This window comes from Lynx rufus, unplaced genomic scaffold, assembly GCF_022079265.1.
Source record: "Lynx rufus isolate CCGP_SWC_20201006 ecotype Redwood Valley unplaced genomic scaffold, mLynRuf1.p SCAF_14, whole genome shotgun sequence".
NCBI lineage: Eukaryota > Metazoa > Chordata > Mammalia > Carnivora > Felidae > Lynx > Lynx rufus.
The window spans coordinates 50,204,146-50,225,910 of NW_025814828.1; positions in this window are offsets into that span (position 1 = coordinate 50,204,146).

Sequence of the window (21,765 nt, forward strand, 5' to 3'; positions counted from 1 at the left end):
CTCATACTCCTGGATTTTTTTATCTCTCTTTTTCTCAGCTTCCTCTTTTTCCATAACTTTATCTTCTAGTTCACCTATTCTCTCCTCTGCCTCTTCCATCCGAGCCGTGGTGGTTTGCATTTTGTTTTGCATTTCATTTAAAGCGTTTTTCAGCTCCTCGTGATTGTTCCTTAGTCCCTTGATCTCTGTAGCAAGAGATTCTCTGCTGTCCTGTATACTGTTTTCCAGCCCAGCGATTAATTTTATGACTATTATTCTAAATTCACTTTCTGTTATATTATTTAAATCCTTTTTGATCAGCTCATTAGCTGTTGTTATTTCCTGGAGATTCTTCTGAGGGGAATTCTTCCGCTTGGTCATTTTGGATAGTCCCTGGTGTGGTGGGGACCTGCAGGGCACTTCCCCTGTGCTGTGGTGTATAACTGGAGTTGGTGGGCGGGGCCGCAGTCAGTCCTGATGTCTGCCCCCAGCCCACCACTGTGGCCACAGTCAGACTGGTGTGTGCCTTCTCTTCCCCTCTCCTAGGGGCAGGATTCACTGTGGGGTGGCGTGGCCCGTCTGGGCTACTTGCACACTGCCAGGCTTGTGATGCTGGGGATCTGGCGTATTAGCTGGGGTGGGACGGCAAGGTGCACGGCGGCGGGGGGGCAGGCTTAGCTCTCTTCTCCTTAGGTGATCCACTTCAGGAAGGGCCCTGTGGCAGCCGGAGGGAGTCAGATCCACTGCCGGAGGTTTGGCTCCGCAGAAGCACAGAGTTGGGTGTTTGGGTGGAGCCAGCAATTTCCCTGGCAGGAACCGGTTCCCTTTGGGATTTTGGCTGGGGGATGGGCGGGGGAGATGGCGCTGGTGAGGCCTTTGTTCCCCACCAAACTGAGCTCTGTCGTCAGGGGGCTCCGCAGCTTTCCCTCCCTTTGTCCTCCAGCCTTCCCGCTTTCTGAGCAGAGCTGTTAACTTATGACCTCCCAGACGCTAAGTCGCGCTTGCTGTCGGAACACAGTCCGTCAGGCCCCTCCGCTTTTGCAAGCCAGACTCGGGGGCTCTGCTTGGCCGGCGAGCCGCCCCTCCGCCCCGGCTCCCTCCCGCCAGTCCGTGGAGTGCGCACCGCCTCGCCGCCCTTCCTACCCTCTTCCGTGGGCCTCTCGTCTGCACTTGGGTCTGGTGACTCCGTTCTGCTAATTCTGGCGGTTTTCTGGGTTATTTAGGCAGGTGTAGGTGGAATCTAAGTGATCAGCAGGACGCGCGGTGAGCCCAGCGTCCTCCTCTGCTGCCATCTTCCTGTTCCTATTTAAAAGTTGATTTCTCAAATTGCTATGCTATAACAAAGGTATTTTTCTATTTGAATCCACAGTATGTGTGTATATTCATAGACTATTAGATAAATTCCGTGTGTGTGTGTGTGTGTGTGTGTTTGTGTGTAATCTGTAAAACATGGAAACTGACATCCATGGAGATATATTTTTAGCAACGCATAATGTAGATGATTGACAGAGCAAAGCATATGGAAATGAAGAAGAATCTAACCCACATTTAGATCTAAGAAAAAATATTTGCCTCAAGGGAAAATATTAATTATTTTGTCTACATGCAAGATAAAAGTCTGGAAGACATATCCATCAAAAGGTATAAATAGCTTTTTGGAATAAATAGCAAAATAAAAAATTATTTGTAAATTGACAGTAAATTTGAAAATACTGAGGGTGTAAACAAGTTATTTGGCATGAAAAGCACTTTGAAATCATAGCCTCTGTCAGGAAGCATCTGTGTGTAGATTTAGTTATCCGACAGAAATTTACATTTCTCAGAAATCTTTGTTAACTGCTAATGATTTCTTCACCTTCCTTAATTATTTTAATTGCTGCTTCAGAATGTTCCCTATAAATACTCAAAAGATGCAAAAATGCACAAAACCCTATTAAATTTCATCAATATAGACTTATTGCACTTTGGAATTGACAGAAAAACACCTACTAAAAGACAAATTGTTTAAGTAGATATACCAGGTTTATTTTTCTGGTATTAAACATAGAAGACACATAAATCAAACAAAGATCCTTATAGGACTGGTTCCCAAGGCTGGACACTTACTGCCTACCTGCTTGTATTCACTAATCTTTGTCTTACAATGTTCTTCTTTCCAGTTTACCTCTTAACTCAGGCAAATGAAATCCATCTGAAACCTCCCTTCAGATGATGGCGACTGCCCTGACAAGACTTCTTGCAGCCCCAGACCACCCAGACTTTTTGAGCTAATCCCCCAACTCACACCTGAGCAGATGGTCCATGGAATGAGGTATAAAATGGCTTACCATTACTTTTATTATAATACTACAATCTCTGCCCAGGGAGGGGCCTCAGCCTCATTTACATAACATACAATATATCTTTAGGCATGTTTCTTTAAGGGGTATGCCCAACCTTTTGCCTGCCTCTACTTATGATCAGGCTTCTCTAACTATTCATTGTAATCTTTAAAAAAAAAAAGGTACCCATTCACTTTATCTCAGGGAATCATGGCTTTTGGAAGCCATTCCCTGTAATCTCTTTATTTGTTGCAAATAAGTTTTCTCTGTGTGACAGTTCACCTGGTGCAGTTTCTATGACTCACCAAGGAGTAAATTCACATTAGATTGATTACACTAGGACAAATAAAATTGTTGTCTTTAAGGAGAACTCCTTACTAACCTTTATCTTTGGACATTTGTTAATATTTTGCAAGAAGCATTTAAATTAAAATTAAAATTAAAACTCAAAAATGAAAATAAAATCACCCAAGAGTCCGAATGTTTACAGACTACAATATTTTTCACTATCTTCAGTTACTGACAAAATTTTACAAAACTATTAAGGTAAATTAGTAGATGTGATAGAATGTAAAGAATACTATCACAGGGACTCAGGAGTCCTATCTCTGTCACTTACCCGCTATCAGTTAACTTCTCTGGTTCTCAGTCTCTTCATCTATAAAGAGGAAGACATTACATCATTCATTTTTGAAGTTTCTTCTCATCTTCTAATTTGAGGTTGCAAGTTATCTGGAATTTGAGTATTATTTATCAAAATCTCTTAGATTTGACTCACATATAAGCTGTCTTTTGACCAAAAATTATTTTGCTTTGTTTTTTCAAAGTTATTTCCTGTTAATTAATAGCGTTTTTCACAAAGCTAGAAGAAACAATCTGAAAATTTGTATGGAACCACAAAAGATCCCAAATTACCAAAATGCAACCTTGAAAAAGAAAAACAAAGTTGGAGACATCACAATTCCAGACTTAAAGTTATATTACAAAGCTATAGTGACTAAGACAACATGGTACTGGCACAAAAATGACACGTAAATCAGTGGAACAGAATAGAAAACCCAGAAATGAACCCACAGATATATGGTCAGTTAACCTTCAACAAAGCAGGGAAGAATATCCAATAGAAAAACAACAGTCTCTTCAACAAATGGTATTGGAAAAACTGGACAGCAACAGGCAAAAGAATTAAATCACACGACTTTCTTACACTATACAGAAAAATACATTCAAAATTGATGGAAGACCTAAAAGTGAGATAGGAAACCATCAAAATCCTAGAGGATAAAATAGGCAGTAACCTCTTTTACATTGGCCATAACTAATTATTATTAGACATGTCTTCTGAGGCAAGGAAAACAAGGGTAAAAATAAACTATTGAGACTTCATCAAAATAAAATATGCACAGTGAGGGAAATAATCAACAAAACTAAAAGGCAATCTTTGGAATGGAAGAAGATATTTGTAAATGACATACCTGATAATGGGCTACTATCCAAAATATATAAATAACATCAAAATCAATGCCCCAAAAACAAGCCATTTTACATATGGGAAGAAAGCATAAGTAAGCATTTTTCCAAAGAAGATATACAGATGGCCAAAATACACATGAAAACATGCTCATCATCACTCATCATCAGGGGAAATGCAAATCAAGAATTTGCCTCACACCTGTCAAAATGGCTAAAATCGACAACACAAGAAACCACAAGTGTTGGCTAGGATGCAGAGAAAGGAGAACCATCTTGCACTGTTGGTGGGAATGCAAACTGGTGCGGCCACTCTAGAAAACAGTATGGAGGTTCCTCAAAAAGTTAAAAATAGAGCGACCTTGGGCACCTGGGTGGCTCAGTAGGTTAAGCTTCTGACTTGATTTTGGCTCAGGTCAGAATCTCATGGTTCCTAAATTCAACCCCCCATCACCTTCTGTGCTAGCAGTGCAGAGCCTGCTTGGGATTCTCTCTCTCTCCCTCTCTCTCTGCCCTTCTTCCACTCATTCTCTTTAAATTAATTAATTAATTAATTAATTAAAAAAGAATAGAACTACCCTACAACTCTGTAATTGCACTACTAGGTATTTACCAAAGAATACAATAATCTTAATTCCAAGGGATACATGCACCCTGATTTTTATGGCAGCATTATCAACAATAGCCAAATTATGGAAAGAGCCCAAATGGTGTGCACCTATTGATATATATATATATATATATATATAGACAAATGTATATATATATATATATATATATATACATATGTCATGAAAAGAATAAAATGAAATGTTGCCATTTACTATGACATGGATGAAGCTAGAGTGTATTATGATAAGTGACATGAGTCAGAGAGAGATAAATATACGATTTCACTCATATGTGGTATTTACAAAACAAAACAAATGTTCATAGGGGAAAAAAAGAGAGAGAGGAAAACCAAAAGACAGACTTTTAACTATGGAGAACAAACTGATGATTAGCAGAAGGGAGGTGGGTGGTGGGAAGGGCTAAATAAAGAATGGCAATTAAGGAGTGCACTTGTGATGAGCACTGGATGTTTCATGGAAGGGTTGAATCACTAAATTTTACATCTGAATTAATATTACATTTTATGTTAACTAACTGAAATTTAAATTAAAACTTAAAAATAGGCATTTAATGCTTGTGAGAGACACTTGTGAGAACAAAAGTCCTAAGCTCTTTCAAAATCATGGAATCTATACCTTTAAGAAAACTGAAATCCACAGAACTTAATTGACTTGAACTTACCGGCTATATTTAAAATAGTTTGCTTTTATGTTCCAGACCTTTATTAAGTACTTCACTGTTATTATCTCACTCATTTATTAAAATGGCATATGATATGAGAAGGCAGTCTGGCAGTAGAACTGGAATTAGAACCAAGTTCCTTGATTCAAAGGCCTATGTTTCCTCACCACTATATTCATAAGTTAAGTAGGCAGTTGACTATTTAAGTATACTTTAAGAAAATCTGCTAGATTGCTATTACACTATTGGATGTGCTAACAACTAAGAATTTCTTTTCAGGAGGTTCTTATTAAAAGCCACAAAAATAAGTTAACACAGTGATTGCTAAGTGCTTATCTATAATAAATATTTTAAGTGCCAGTAGTAAAATCAATCAGTTGTTTTCATAAGGCAAGACTTAGTTCAATCCAGAATTTTTATGTTGAATTAGGATTAGTGTAGTTTAAAATTTTTGAATTTTTCTAAGTTATTTATCCGACCATTCTTGTTTTAAAGGATGTTTCTCTTATTAAATAATGGTCTACATGAAAAATAGTATATTTTATCTCGTCTGCCAAAAGCAATTTGACATAATGGTTAAAAAGTGGAGTCCTGGCTTCAAGTCATCTTGACTGAAGGGCACCTAATTCATTTTCAATTCTGCAACTTCGTCCAACTGATTAAACTTTTATAAAAGTTACTTTTCACAACTCTACAGTATGGTTAATAATGGCACCATTTGCATTACAATATTGTGATGATAACCTGAGTTACTACAATGTGAAATACCTTGCACAGGTTAATGGAATGATAAACATTAACTGTTACATATACATGGTAGACTGCAAGTGCATGTGTGTGAGTGTGTGCACACATAAGCACACATGTGTTTTTTAAATATTTTTTGTTGAAATAAAAAGTCTGCAAACATGTGTTGGTCTTGATTTCTTCATGCTGTTGTTTTGTTTTACTGGTCCATGAAATTAAAAAAAATGGTATGGGGGCACCTGGGTGTCTCAGTCAGTTGAGTGTCTGACTTCAGCTCAGGTCATGATCTACAGTCCGTGAGTTTGAGCCCCGCGCCGGGCTCTGTGCTGATAGCTCAGAGCCTAGAACCTGTTTCAGATTCTCTGTCTCCCTCTCTCTGCCCCTTCCCCACTTATGCTCTGTCTCTCAGAAATGAATAAATATTTAAAAAAATTTAAAAAAATGGTATGAATTGGTTAACTTTTCACCTCAATATGATATAATTTTAGCATACTGAAACTAAATAAGATACCAGAAGCATGCTAGATAAATTTCTGAACTTAAGTTTGGAATTAACGAAAAATTAAGAAGTTCTTACCATGAAATTTAATCCAAGATTTAAGTTGTCTAGGGAAGGTGGAGAACACAGAAAAAGCACTGGGTGATGGGGTGGAGAGTAGAAGTTGATCAAAACAAAGATGTGAAGAGGCATAAAACTAACTTAGCTGACTTCCTGGTATTACACAGCTACTTCTCTGTCTATATCAAACTCCATCACTCAGAAAACTTTATAAACTTTCCTTATAGACTAATCCCATATCCAAAAATATTGTTTCTTTGCAAAGAAGAAAAACACATGTAGGTAGATCAGCTTCTTACCTTAAATCCAGTCCTGTATTATCACCTGGAAGATTGGACTGGGGTGAAATATACTCACATTACATAAATAAAAATACATGAAGAAGCCCCACATGGTGTGCAGAAAGGAAAACTAACACTATAAGCAGGAAAACTTCAAGCTTCAGTTAAACCATTCCTCTTATTGCTGTTGGAGCACATATCTGATGCTGTCTGGGTCATAGAGGGAGAGAATGGCCTGCAGATGGAGGAAAATGAGCTAGACAGAATCCATTGAGAGTTAATGGCAATGTAATTGATAAAAGAATTTTCCCTGTTTTATGGTTATATACATTGCAATCTTCTTTTTGTCCAGAATACTAATATGGAAAATGGTGTCAAGAGAAGTTCCAACACACCACAGGATCAAAAAGAAAAAACAATCTGAGATTGGGTGCATTCAAGATTATAAGAGAACGTACATTGTCCCTCCCACTAAGGAAACACAACTCAGTGCCAAGACAGTCCTTCTTAGTCTTAGTTTCTCCCACAGGAGAAAGTGAGAGCATATGAGTGAGCATCTGGCTTCCCCAGTTCTGTGTGGCACTCCAAAGGGATCCACTTCTTTCTTGTTCCATCCAAGACACTGAGGTGCTGCTGTCTGACTAAGGGACAGGGAACAGCTGGGAGAACAGTTACCAGGGTTCTCAGAAGGCAGCAAAGGGATTCAGATCCTACAAATTATGAAGGGGGTAACACCAGAAAACCCGTCATTAGCTACTGAGGATGCTTTCTCTGAAAATTCCCCCAACTGGCCCATGGGCACCCCAATGCTCCATGCACTCCCACTATGTTGCCAGCTTCCTGTGTGCACCTGTGAGGGTGGCAAAAATGATGGAAGGTGCACACAGGGAACTGGCCTTAGGGTGCACAGAAAGCCAGTCCCTACAGCTTTGTGAGAAAGCACACAAAATTGAGCATTCATCACTGCATTAAGGAAAGCAAAGGGGAGGGTCTCAACTCTTGGCCTCCCTTTGCAGAATCATCATGATGAAGAATATAATTGCAGAATGAAAATTATAACACTATACCTCCCAAGAGAACAAGAATACAAAACAGGTATATCCATAGAAACAATTTGAGAAATCCTCAGAATCCCTAATAGAGCTGATGGAAGGTATTATTCTCTAGAAGTAAACCAGTAGAGAATGGAGGACGTGACTCCTCTTTTTCAAATGCAAAGGCAGCAATGTAAAACTTTAAGACACATGAAAAATTAAAGAAACATTATATCACAAAGAGAAGACAGTAATTACCCAGAAACAGAGATTTGCAATTTGTCTAATAAAAAATTAAAAACAATTGTTTTAAGAAAGCTTAGTGAGTTACAAGAACACAGAAAAACAATGCAATGAAATCAGGAGAGCAATAAACAAACAAAAAGAGAAAGTTAACAGAGGGCTATAAATCATAAAAAAAAACCAGCCAAACAGAAATTCAGGAACTAAAGAATACAAGGAATGGAGAAAAAAAAGCAAAAGAGAGAAGACTTACTAGCAGACTTAATTAATCAGAAGAAATAATCTGCGAAGTAGGAGACAGATCATATGAAATTATCCAGTCACAGGAAAATAAAGAAAAAAGGAGGAAAAAGAGTGAAGAAAATTATGCTAATTATGGACCATTAACAAAACAATCTATGCATTATTTGAGTTCCAGAAGGAGAAGGCAGAGAGAAAGAAGTAGAAAAGGGTTTAATTATAAATTCAAGTTCATAATATTAAAATACTGTAATATGGTGCTGTGTTAATAATTTTGCTCTAGCACAAAGGTAAAAGGATCAAACCATTACAAATAATTATATCTATAGTAATTTGTTAAAGGATACACAATATAAAAAAACAGGTAAATTGTGACATCAAAAACGTAAAATTTGGGAAGGAAGAGTAAAAAAGTAGAGTTTTTGTATAGGCTAGGGTTATGTCATATTTAGCTAAAATTTGACTATGGTAACCACAAAGCAAAAACTCTTAGTAGAAAAAAAAAGTGATTGTAAATTTTATCTTAGTTTTTGACATTTAACAATGAATAGTTTCATTTTCTCCAGTGTGTACTATAAACTAATAATAGGGAAAGTCTTGTGGAAATATGTCCACAGATATTTAGCTATCATTTCAAATGATCTTCCTATATAAGTGAACTCCATATATCGCACCATGAATAATGAATGAAGTCCCTGACAGGATTATTTGGTTTGCTTGTTTACATGCTTCCCCCCCCCAAAATGATCCAGATTGACAATCTACATTGATCAAATAAACATAAATATACAAATGAGTAATGAAGAAAAGCAAAAACAATTAGAGAGCCTTCTTGTTAATGCAGTATTTGCTATAATTGAAATATCATGCCTTCATTTTATTATTTTTTTTTAAATTTATTTTTTTTTCAACGTTTATTTATTTTTGGGACAGAGAGAGACAGAGCATGAACGGGGGAGGGGCAGAGAGAGAGGGAGACACAGAATTGGAAACAGGCTCCAGGCTCTGAGCCATCAGCCCAGAGCCCGACGCGGGGCTCGAACTCACGGACCGCGAGATCGTGACCTGGCTGAAGTCGGACGCTTAACCGACTGCGCCACCCAGGCGCCCCTCATGCCTTCATTTTAAAGTCAATACTTCTTGTGGAAGAAGACACAGAAATATTTTGTGTTGGGAGTTGATGTCAGATAAAGAATATAATTAAATGTTGTGTCACCCAGAAGTTTACCGACCAGAAATCTTGGAAAATTATTTCTTCAGCCCCCAGTAAAAATCTTTTCTACTAACTCAGGCTAATGTCAGAACTAAATAGAATCAGTGCCAAAACAGTGTAATACCCTATGTAAAAAGTTTTGGTTGATAACATCAGTTTATGTACAGGAACCTAAATGTGAATTTGGTCACTTTTTTTTTTTTACAGAGTAGCTTATCAATTATTTATAAACTTCTGCATATACTGAAGAGTAGTTTATTTTTTACTTTCAGAATTTCAGCATCTTTGCTATAAGCACCAAATGATTTATTTTCAGAAACACATTTCTGCAGTCATTTTTCATGGAGCCTACATGAATATTTGAACACTTTTTAATTTAGGAAAGATTTTTATTTTTAAAAAGATAAAATGGTTGTACATATACTTTCCTCACTTTGGTTTCTACAACATGACTTGCCTTATTCAGCTTCCTAATATCTCTCAGTCCTACTTACTCAGAGTATCATCTTATGCATGGGTTAATGTTATAAAAGCATTCCTTAAGTTTAAAATAATAATTAGTCAAAATTCCTTTTGAAATTTATTTATATTTCTTTTACATTGACAATACAAACACTACAGTAAATCTTATTTTGGTATGCGATCCTGGAGAGTAACATGTATGTGAAAACATATAATTTATAAAGTAATGTGTAACACTTACAGTACATAATGCGGATCATCTATATAAAGTATAATTTAATAGGATTTTAATCAAATAAAGGTAAGAATGTAGAGTTGAATTCGTATCAGTTAAATATACCTATCATAAAATTTCTGATGTAATCTCATACAACTATTACATTTTGGCTATAGGCTACAGACCAAGAGTCCCTACAGAGTAGATCTAAGAAATGATAAGAGGCAGAGGAATAAGAAATCTTGAGTTAATATTATTTAATTTGTCATTGTTAACTGAACTTTCCCTTTCTCTCCTCTCCTTATCTTCCAACATACTGGGTAACAAAAGGTTTGCTAGGATTTGGAGCCAAGTATTTCTCTAAATGTATTCTGTAGAAGTTATCTATCTATCAACTATCTATATATTTATCTATATATATGTCTATATACATATGTATATAGATAGATATAGATACAGATACAGATATATATTTTTTAAAATAAGGCCTATGTAACTTAGAGAAATAATAATACATGTTTAAATAATGTAAGTGAAGAAAACAGGCATAATGCATTCACCCATTTCCTTTGTATGAATTGTGTATTACTCCTTCAACTAGAGTATAAACTTTTAGAAGTGCATGTAAGGGAAGGTGGTTACTACATTATTTCTCCTCATATTGCTTAGCCATGCTGAACATTCACTAGGTCCTCAGTAGAGACTTGGTTGTCTATATGCTTGTCTACCACTGGCACAAAGCATATTAGAAATACATATCTACACTGAATGGCCAATTGGTAAACATCTGTCCTATGTGGGGTCATGTAGCAGGACAAGGTTACATCAAGCCATCAGCACACAGACAGGAGCTGTGAGGGTGGTTGCGAATGCTTGAAAGTGCCTTGGAAATATGCCAATTACTAGTCTGTGAAGAAAAAGTGGATTCAGTGGATTCAGGAGCAGGTCAGGGTCAAATGCCGAGTCAACACAGTAAGAGAAATGAAGTCTGAGCAGGAGCAAAACCAAGAATCAGAGATTAGCAAGGTACACCCAGTTCAGCGATGAGGCCAATATGCAACTGAGCATGTCAAATGATAGGAACATAATACTGGAGTTCCTTTTAAAACCCTGGGGGTTGTCCTTTAAAGTTTCAACTTTCCAAATAAATAATTACAAAATGTCCATGGAAGTTAAGCAGTAACACCTAGAATATATAATAATCCCTTCTTTCCTTAAGAACAGGGATTTTGTTCTGGTTCACTGATGAATTTTCATAGCACAATACAGTATCTGAAGCATAGAAGGTACTTAATAAATATTTATCAAATGAATAAATGCAGGAACTCCTGCAGTGAATTCCCTGAGGATTTATGCCTCAGTAAGATGCATGCATTTTCTTACATTCACTCAGTCAACTAAATAAGCACCAAAATAATTAATTTATAAAATGAATAAAACTGTGAGGAATAAAAATATATACATACTACATAATTTATATTCTCAAAAATGTTTCAGCATTACAGGGATTTTAAAACTTACAAATAAATATATAATACATGTGAAAATGTTGAGAGGTATGAACAAAATGAAATCGAAATGTAGAGAAGTGATTAACTCTGTCAGCAGATTAAGAGAAGGGTGACATTTGACTGAATATTGAAAGACAGGAAAGCCTAATGCCATTGAAAATAGGAAAAGGACAACCTAGGTAGAAAGAATAATCAATAAAGCACAATAATAGGAAAATACATGTTTGAGAAACAATCATTTAGTTAGCTTGGGAATATAACATATATTGGAAATAAAATAGTGGAAGAAGCAGGAAAGGTAGGACGGATAATTATCAGAGAGATTTTCAAGCACTGGGCTAAATACCATTAAATTGTATTATAGAGTAGTTTAAGGCTTTAGGCAAAGGAAAATATAAGCTGTAGCTCTTCTTTAGAATGATTAATGTGATTGTGTAAGGTGTCTTTGAGAAGAAAGCTAGTAGAAGATAGAGTGTCATGTAGGAAGCAATTACAACAGACAAGAATAAATAAACATAAAATAGTGAGAATGAGGAATGAAGACATTCCTCATTTACATGCCCTTTTTAATCAAGGAATCAGACATCCATACATGAATAAGAATATCTTTGTAGGGGTTTCCAGATTTTGCACCTTGCTCCAAAGGACCCAAGAAGAATCTTGCCCACAAATGTGTCAGTGGGAGATAGACAAACTGCCATATGAACTATGGAACCAGAGGAGACAGACTTAGGTGAATGTTACTTGGACAGTCACCCACCCACAAAAAAGACCCTGCAGAAGTCCATCTCTCCTGAAGGAAGAATCCATCACATCTTGGAGGAAAAAGAAAAAATACAAGTTCGGTTGCAGTGAAGGTGGTAAGACAATTTTTCTGTTGTTAACTCCACTTAATTGGGACTCATTTTTCTGTCAGAGACACCTATCTTGTAGGGAGAGACAAAGGCAATGAGAGAGGGCTCAGTTATCCCAGCTGAGTGGGAGGCAAGTGGAGAACACAAATTTTCTTCACCAGCACCAGGAGAACTAAGATGGGAGATTTGCCACTGGAAAAGAAGGATATTGAGAAAAGCATATAAAAATTCAAAAGGCTTTGAAGTTATTGTGCTCAGCAGAAAGCCCACCCACATTCTTCTGGGAGTGCCACCCTTGAGAATTTCTGTACTGTGCATGTCTCAAACACACTATGTTCTAAATACACATCTCCCCCAACTCTTGTTGATTCCTTGTGCACATTCTGCAGTGTGTCCATAAGACCAAGATCCAGTAGATAAAGAATGTGCTCAGGAAATAGGCCACAATTAGTGGACAAACTTAAGCTATAGAACAACATTTTGGAATAAAAAATAAATGTTTCCATTAACCAGCCTGGTGAACTATAAGAACAAAAGAAGAAAAAGTTTAATTAAAGTGGTATCTGCTACTTCAAACGTGAAAGCAGAAGTGCTAGCTACAAAAAAGATACAAAAAGTCAAGAAAATATGGTACCACAAAAAGAGAATAATTCTCCAGCAACCAAAATCAAAGGCATAGCATATTATGATCTAATTGATAAATTTAAAATAGCTATTGTAAAAAAATTCAATGAGCTACAAAAACTCATAAAGAATTCAATGAAATCAGGAATATAATTAATAAACAGAAGAAGCAATTAATCAAATATATTGAGAATGTTAAAATACAGAAATTCTGGAGATAAAGAATAAAATTAATGAGATAAAAATGCAATATAGACTATCTGTAACAGGAAAGATTGGGTGGAAGAAGGAATAAATGACTTGGAGGACAGGAATATAGAAATGATACAGTTATGAGAAGGAACTAAAATATAAAGAGTAAAGAAAGGCTACAAGCACTAACACAATCCAACAGAAAGGCAAATATTTAAATTATTTGGGTCCAGCAAGACAAAAGAAGGGGAAGGAGGAAAAAAGTTTATTTAAAGAGGTATTAAGTAAGAACTTTCCAATCCTGGGCATGGACTTGGACATGCAAGTCCATGTAGCCAATAGAACACCCTATTACCTCAATGCAAAGAAAACTTCTCCAAAATACATCATAAGGGAACTATCAAAATTGAAGATAAGAAATAATTTTAAAGGCAGCTAGTTAAACAAAGAATAACCCACAAAGGGACCTCCATGAGGCTATCAGTGGGTTTCTCAGCAGAAACTCTACAAGGCTGAAGAGAGTGGAATGATACCTCCAAACTGTGGAAAGACAGAAATTTACAGTAAAAACTACCTTATCTGGCAAAGTTATCCTTCTTATATGAAGGAGATACAAAAGCCTTCCACCTCAAGAAATGTTGAGGGATTTCACCACAACTAATCCTTGCAAGAAATGTTGAAAGAAGTTCTTTAAACTGAAATGAAATTACACTAATGAGCAACATGAAAACATTAAAGCACATAACACACTGGTAAAGATAAAAAATACTCAGAACTAAAAAACTGTAACTCTATGTTAGGATACTGTGTGAACCATTCAACTATCATATAAAAGTTAAAGGAAGACTTCCTGGGAAGATGGCAGAGTAGGGGGGGGCCCTAAATTCACTTTATCCCAGGAGTGTAACCAGATAACACTTGCACCAGAGCAAGCAACGCAGAAAAGGACCCAAAGACTATCTTAACAAACTCAACAAGTAAATGTAAAGAAGAAGACACATCAAATAGGGTAGGAAAGTTGAGAACTTGGTGGGAACCTAAACTCTGTGGCTCTGACCACTGGAGGGAGGGATATAAGGGTACAGTGAAGGACAATAAAAAGACTAGAATGATGGGAACCCTACAAAGGGAAGAGACACCCCCATAACATTTGGCTTTGAAACCGGAGGGGCCAAATTTCCTGAGTGCTTACAACCAGCAGGACTTAAAGCATAGAACTCTAAAAATCAGTGTACTTGGCTCTGAGAGAGCCAGGAGGGCAATAAAAAGCTGAGTTTCTGTCCTTAAAGAGACAGCAGAGCAAACAACCCATGGAGGTACAGCTTGAGAGCATTAGTTTGAAAGGTGTCTAGGACTTATAGGAGAGAGTTAGTTACGAAACTCTGTGAGGGGCTTCTCCAGCAACATAGGAGCTGGCAGTTATCATTTCCCTTTCCTGCCTCATATCATAAACACATGGCCACTTGTGGGAACCAGTGCTGCACCTTCATTCACTATCTGACTTGTAAACACCACACCCTGCCCCCCCCAAGTGAAACTTCTCTCAGTCCCTGCACAGAAGATCCACCCCTCCAACAAAAGACCTGCACAAATGTTGCAAATACTACCTCTCCTGACCTCCTGTAGAGAACACAAGCACCTTGTTAAAATTGCACCTGCTGCTCATGTGTGCTTTGTGGATTAGCCGCAGCCAGCCCAGGTTTGCAATGGCTGTGCATCCACTGTATGGGAGGACAACCATGCCCTAGTTAAAAGTGCACAACTTACCCATCACTTTCAAGTGCAAAAGGCATAGTTGACCTTTCTAACACAGAGAAAGAGACAGTGAGTTAGGCAAAAGGAAGAGACAGAAGACTACATCACAAATGAAAAGACAGGACAAAATCATAGCAAGAGATCTAAGTGAAACAAATATGAAAAACATGTCTTATAGAGAATTTAAAATAAGTATCATAAAGATAGTCATTGGACCTGAGAAAAGACTGGAGAACATCAAGCAGATCCTTAAGAAAGACAGAAAACAAACAAACAAAAAAAAATCAATCAGACATGAAGAACACAATAAATTAAATGAAGAATACACATAATGGAATAAATAGCAGGCGGGAAGAAGCACAAGACTGAATTTATGAACTGGAAGACAGTAATGGAAAGTAATCAAGCTGAACAAATGAAAAGGGGAAGGGTTAAGATGGTGGAATGGTAGGGGGACCCTGGGCTAGTCTCTTCCCTTGAACACAGCTAGATCAACATCAAATCATTTTGAATACCTAGGAAACTGATCTGAGGATTAAGAGAACAATCCGCATAATTTTAGGGAGAAGAACAGGGCAGGTGCAAAGTGCAAAGACACAATTGGAGGAGAGCAAAGCCATGGTGCCACAGAGGGGAGGGACCCCTTTTCAGGTAAAGGAGAAAGATAGAGGAAGAGAGAGTAGCATCAGGTTCATGCAAGAAAAGCACTCCCCCCAAACCATTGACTGGAGAATCGTGAGGAACAGACTATTCCAAGTTTTTGCAACAGTGGAGTTCAAATTCTGTTTTGGGAGGTCTGTGCCATTCACTGGATTCTATCCAGGCAGCTGGCAGTGCTCCTGGTGAGGAGGGTAGAGGCCCAGGAGTGGAAAGCCAACATCCTGGTGTGGGGAACCCCTGGGTTGCACTGGAAGAGAATATTTCCATTCATGGAGTACATTTGAAAAAAGGGTTTATTGCCTCTCCAAGGACAAAAGATTCTTCTGGCACCTTTGAGAAGCTGTTCAACAGCTGGAGACAGAGGTACCGGCAGAGGGTAGGTAAACTGGTCACAGCATTTCGCTATGCTTCACCATAAACTCCAGGCACCTGCAACGCCATGCAACTGCCATTTTGAGACAGAATGGCACCAGGTGCAGTGTTGCAAAGCTCTCCTCAGGAGGAGGGGAATGGGTCCACACCTTGCTGGGTCCTTAAGATTTGGAGTTGTGAATCCCAGTGGTGCTCCGGAGATAAAACAGGAGAGCTGTGGTGTCTGGTGTGTCAATGGCCCAGGCTCAGAAGGGTTGAGGGGGAAGGATGTGATGGATGCTGGAACACAGGAAGGGAAATTGTTTGCTTGTTTGTGAAAGTTTCCTGAACAGTGGCAAGGCGAGCTACCCTACCTGAGGATAAAAGAGCAAAGTGATGCCTTCTCCCACCCCCCCTGCCCACCAGCATGGTCAGACTTGAGCAAACAAACACAGTGCCCCCAGTGGAGGCTGGAGGCCATCTGCACCCTACAGGTGCATCTTTACTAGGGCAGGTCTGACTGTGAGCCAGCACAACGGGTCTATCACCCAGGAGACAGACATATAGGCCCTCTGCATGCACCAAGTCTAATGATCATAGAATGCTCCAAAGTGTCAGCTTCAGTTCTGGTGGAAATAGGGCAAGCCTCTTTTTTCTTTCTCTTTGTGTTTCCTTTTTTTCAAATCAGGGTTATAGTTTTTTGTTCATATGTTTGCTTTTTTAATTTCCTTTTCTCGTTTCTGAACCAGTTTTTTCTTTCTTTCTTTCTTTCCTTCTTTCTTTCTTTCTTTCTTTCTTTCTTTCTTTCTTCTTTCTTTCTTTCTCTTTCTTTCTTTCTTTCTTTCTTTACTTTTTTCTTTGGAATCAGGCTTATAGTTTTTGTTTGCCTGTTTGTTTGGGTTTTTTGCTCCTTTTCTCTTTTTTGGATCAGGGTTTTTTAAAGAACATCAGGTTTATTTTAACAAACAAATCAAAGCACACCTAGTTAAAGGTCCAAACACTCCTCACTGCAAGCAAGGAGGAACTCTGCAGAGGCCTGATCTGGGATAATGAGCAGCCAAATCACAACAGCAGCTATATCAGAACATCCTGGGGTATAGAGAAGAATGCACACAGCATCCACCAGAAACAGTTCCTGATTGACAGACCCAGGACAGTGTATGAATACTTCTTAATATAGCATTTCTCTCAGGAGCAGGAAACATAAAAAGCTTTTGTAACACACAAAAGATAGAAACATAGAAAAAATGACAAGATGGAAGAATTTTCCCTGAAGAAAGAGAAGAAACCAGTTAGGAACTTGGTCAAAACAGATATAGCTAATATATCCAAACAAGGATTTAGAACAATAGTCATAAGAAAAGTAACTGGGCTTGAATAAAAAGCATAGAAGACACCAGAGAGAACCTCACTGGTTCTAAGACCTAAAAACTAAAAGGAAAAAATAAAAAAAATGTTACTGAGATGCAAAACTGGCTGCTGTAAATACAATGAGGATGGGAGAAGCACAGGAATGAATAGGTAATATAGCAGATAAAATTATGGAAAATAATGAAACTGAAAATGAGAGGGAAAGAAATTTTTAGGTTACAAATACAGATTTAGGGAACACAGTGATTCAATAAAGCAAAATAATATCCATATCATAGGAGTTCCAGAAGAATAAGAGTGGGAAAAAGTGTCAGAAATTATATTTCAACAAATTATAGCTGAGAGCTTCCCAAATATGGGGAAGGAAATAGGCATTCAAGTATAAGAAGCACAGAGAACTCCCCTCAAAATCAAAAACAGATCAACATCAAGACATATCATAGTGAAACTTGCAAAATACAAAGATAAAGGGAAAATTGTGAATGTACCTACATACAAAAGGTGCTTAAGCTACAAGGGTAGAAAAATCAGGTTAGTAACAGACCCGTCCACAGAAATTTGCCAGGCATGAATAGAGTAGCATGATATAATCAATGTGCTAAATGAGAAAACTATGCAGCCAAGAATACACTATCTAGAAAAGCTGTCTTTCAGAAGAGAAGGATAGTTTCACATGCAAGTAAAAACTAAAAATGTTTGATGAACACTAAAACAGCTGTGCAGCAATTATTAAAGTGGGCAATTTGAACAGGAAAGAGAAACCAAAAGAAACAAAGACTAAAAAGGAACAATCTATAGGAACAGAGACTTTACACGTAATACAGTGGCACTAAATTAATATTTATTAATAATTATTATGAATGTAAATGGACTAAAAACTCCCATCAAAAGGCATAAGGTATCAGAATGGGGAAAAAAAATACCAGATTCTTCAATATGCTGTTTACAAGACACTCATTTTAGGAACAAAGAGAACTCCAGATTGAAAGTGAGGGGGGTAGAGGGCCAATTATCATGCTAATGGACATCAAAAGCTAGAGTAGGCATACTTATATCAAACTAGATTTTTTAAAATTTAAATTCCAGTTAATTAACATACAGTGTAGTCTTGGGTTCAGGAGTAAGACCCAGTGATTCATCACTTACATATAACACCCAGTGCACATCCCAACAAATGCCCTCCTTAATGCCCATCACCCATTTAACCCATCCCCCCACCTACCTCCCCTCCAGCAGCCCTCAATTTGTTCCTGTATTTCATAGTTTCTTATGGTTTGCCTCCATCTCTGTTTTTAACTCATTTTTCCTTTCCTTCCCCTATATTTATCTGCTGAGTTTCTCAAATTCTACATTTGAGTGAAATTATATCATATTTGTCTTTCTCTGCCTGACTTATTTCACTTAGCATAATAACCTCTAATTCCATCCATATTGTGGCAAATGGCAGATTTTCATTCTTTTTCATTGTGGAGTAGTATTACATTGTATGTGTATGCATATACACACACATATGTGTACCACATCTTCTTTATGCATTAATTAGTTGATGGACATTTGGGTACTTTTCATAATTTGTCTATTGTTGATAGCACTGCTATAAACATTGGGGTCCATATGCCTTTCAAATTAGCATATTTGAACCCTTTGGATAAATACTTGGCAATGCAATTGCTGGGTCATAGGGTAGTTCTATTTTTAACTTTTTAAGGAACACCCATACTGTTTTCCAGAGTAGCTGCACCAGTGTCCATTCACACCAACAATGCAAAAGGGTTTCGTTTTCTCTGCATCTTCATCAACATCTGTTGTTTCCTGAGTTGTTGATTTTAGCCATTCTGACGGTGTAAGGTGATTTCTCATTGTGGTTTTGATTTGTATTTTCCTGATGATGAGACATGTTGAGCATCTTTTCATGTGCCTGGTAGCCATCTGGGTGTCTTCTTTAAAAATGTCTATTCTCCACATCCTTGCCAGCATCTATAGTCTTTTGATTTATTCATTTTAGCCACTCTGACTGGTGTAGGGGGTATCTCAGTGTGGTTTTGATTTGTATTTCCCTGATAATGAGTGACGTTGAGCATCTTTTCATGTGTCTGTTGGCCATCTGGATGTCTTCTTTGGAAAAGTGTTTATTCATGTCTTCTGCTGAATTCTTCACAGGATTATTTGTTGTTTGGGTGTGGAGTTTGGTGAGTTCTTTATAGATTTTGGATACTAGCCCTTTATATGATATGTCATTTACAAATATCTTTTCCCATTCCATTGGTTGCTTTTTGGTTTTGTTGATTGTTTCCTTTGCAGTGCAGAAGCTTTTTACCTGATGATGTCCCAATAGTTCAATTTTGTTTTTAATTTTCAGCAACGTGGATGGAAATGGAGGGTATTGTGCTAAGTGAAATAAGCCAGTCAGAGAAAGACAGATACCATATGTTTTCACTCACAGGTGGATCTTGAGAAACTTAACAGAAGACCATGGGGGAGGGAAGGAGAACAAAAGTTACAAACAGGGAGGGAAGCAAACCATAAGAGACTCTCAAATACTGAGAACAAACTGAGGGTTGGTGAGGGGATGGGGAAGAGGGGAAAGTGGGTGATGGGTATTGAGGAGGGCACTTTTTGGGATGAGCACTGAGTATTGTATGGAAACCATTTTGACAACAAATTATATTTAAAAAGTTACAAAATAAAAGTGTCTATTCACTTCTTCTGCCCATTTCTTCACTGGATTATTTGTTTCTTGGATGTGTTGACCTTGGGTGTAGCAACATCTTGACCTGTCTCTGGAGGCAAGGGAAATAAAAGCAAAAATGAAGTATTGGTATCTCATCAAGATAAAAAGCTTCTGCACAGTAAAGGAAATAACCAACAAAACCAAAGAGCAACTGATGAATGGGAGAAGTTATTTGTAAATGACATATCAGATAAAGAGTTAGTATCCAAAGTCTATAAAGAACTTACCAAACACAACACCCAAAAGACTAACTAGATTTGAAAACAAATACTGTAATAAAAGATGATGAAGGGCACTACATCATAATAAAAGGGTCTATCCAACAATTATAAATACTTATGCCTCAACCTAGGGACACCCAAATACATAAAGCATTTAATAAAAAAGTAAACACAACTAATTGATAATAATACAATAATAGTAGGGGACTTTAACACCCCATTTTCAGCAATGGACAGATCATCTAAGCAGAAGATCAAAAAGGAAACAATAGCTTTTAATGACACCCTGGACCTGATGGACCTAACAGATATGTTCAGAGCATTTCACCCTAAACTAGCAGAATACACTTTCTTTTCAAGTGCACATGGAACATTCTCCAAAATAGATCACATACGGGTCACAAATCAGGCCTCAACAAGTACAAAGAGATTAAGAATGTACCAAACATATTTTCAGACCACAACACTATGAAACTTGAAGTGAAGCACAAGAAAAAATTTGGAAAGACCACAGATACATGGAAGTGAAAGTGCATCCTACTAAAGAATCAATGAGTTAACCAAGAAATTAAGGATGAAATAAAAATAACATGGGAGCGAAGGAAATGAAAACAAATCCATTGGGATGCAGCAAAAGATATCATAACAGTGAAGTATACAGCAATTCAAGCCTTTATCAAGAGGGGAAAAAAGTATCAAATAACACAACTTACACCTAAACAATATTGAGAAAGAAAAGCAAATAAATCACAAAACCAACAGAAGGGAAATAATGAAGATTAGAAAATAAATGAGCCACATAGAAATGAAAACTAACAGTAGAACAGTTCTGACTTCAGCTCAGGCTATGATCTCACAGTTTGTGGGTTCAAGCCCCATGTTGGGCTCTGTGCTGACAGCTCAGAGCCTGGACCCTTCTTTGGATTCTGTGTCTCCCTTTCCTCTGCCCCTCTACACTTGTATTCTCTCTTTCTTTCTCTCTCTCTCAAAAATAAACATTTAAAATTTGAATAAAAAAGAACCAAGACTACAGAAATACAAACAGTTGTAACACAATATTGTGAGCAGTTATATGCCAACAACTTGGGCAATCTGGAAGAAATGGATAAATTCCTAGAAATATATAGACTACCACAACTGAAACAGGAAGAAATAGAAAAATTGAATAAACTCATAAGCCACAAAGAAATTGAATCAGCAATCAAAAATCACCCAACAAACAAGAGTCAAAGGCAAAAATTGATTCCCATGGGAATTCTACCAAACATTTAAAAAATAATTAATACCTATTCTTCTGAAACTCTTCCCAAAAATAAAAATGGAAGGAAAATTCCAACCTTATCCTATGAAATCAGCATTACCTTGATTCAAAAACCAGGCAAAAATCCCACTAAAAAAGAGGATTACAGGCCAATATACCTAATGAACATAGATGC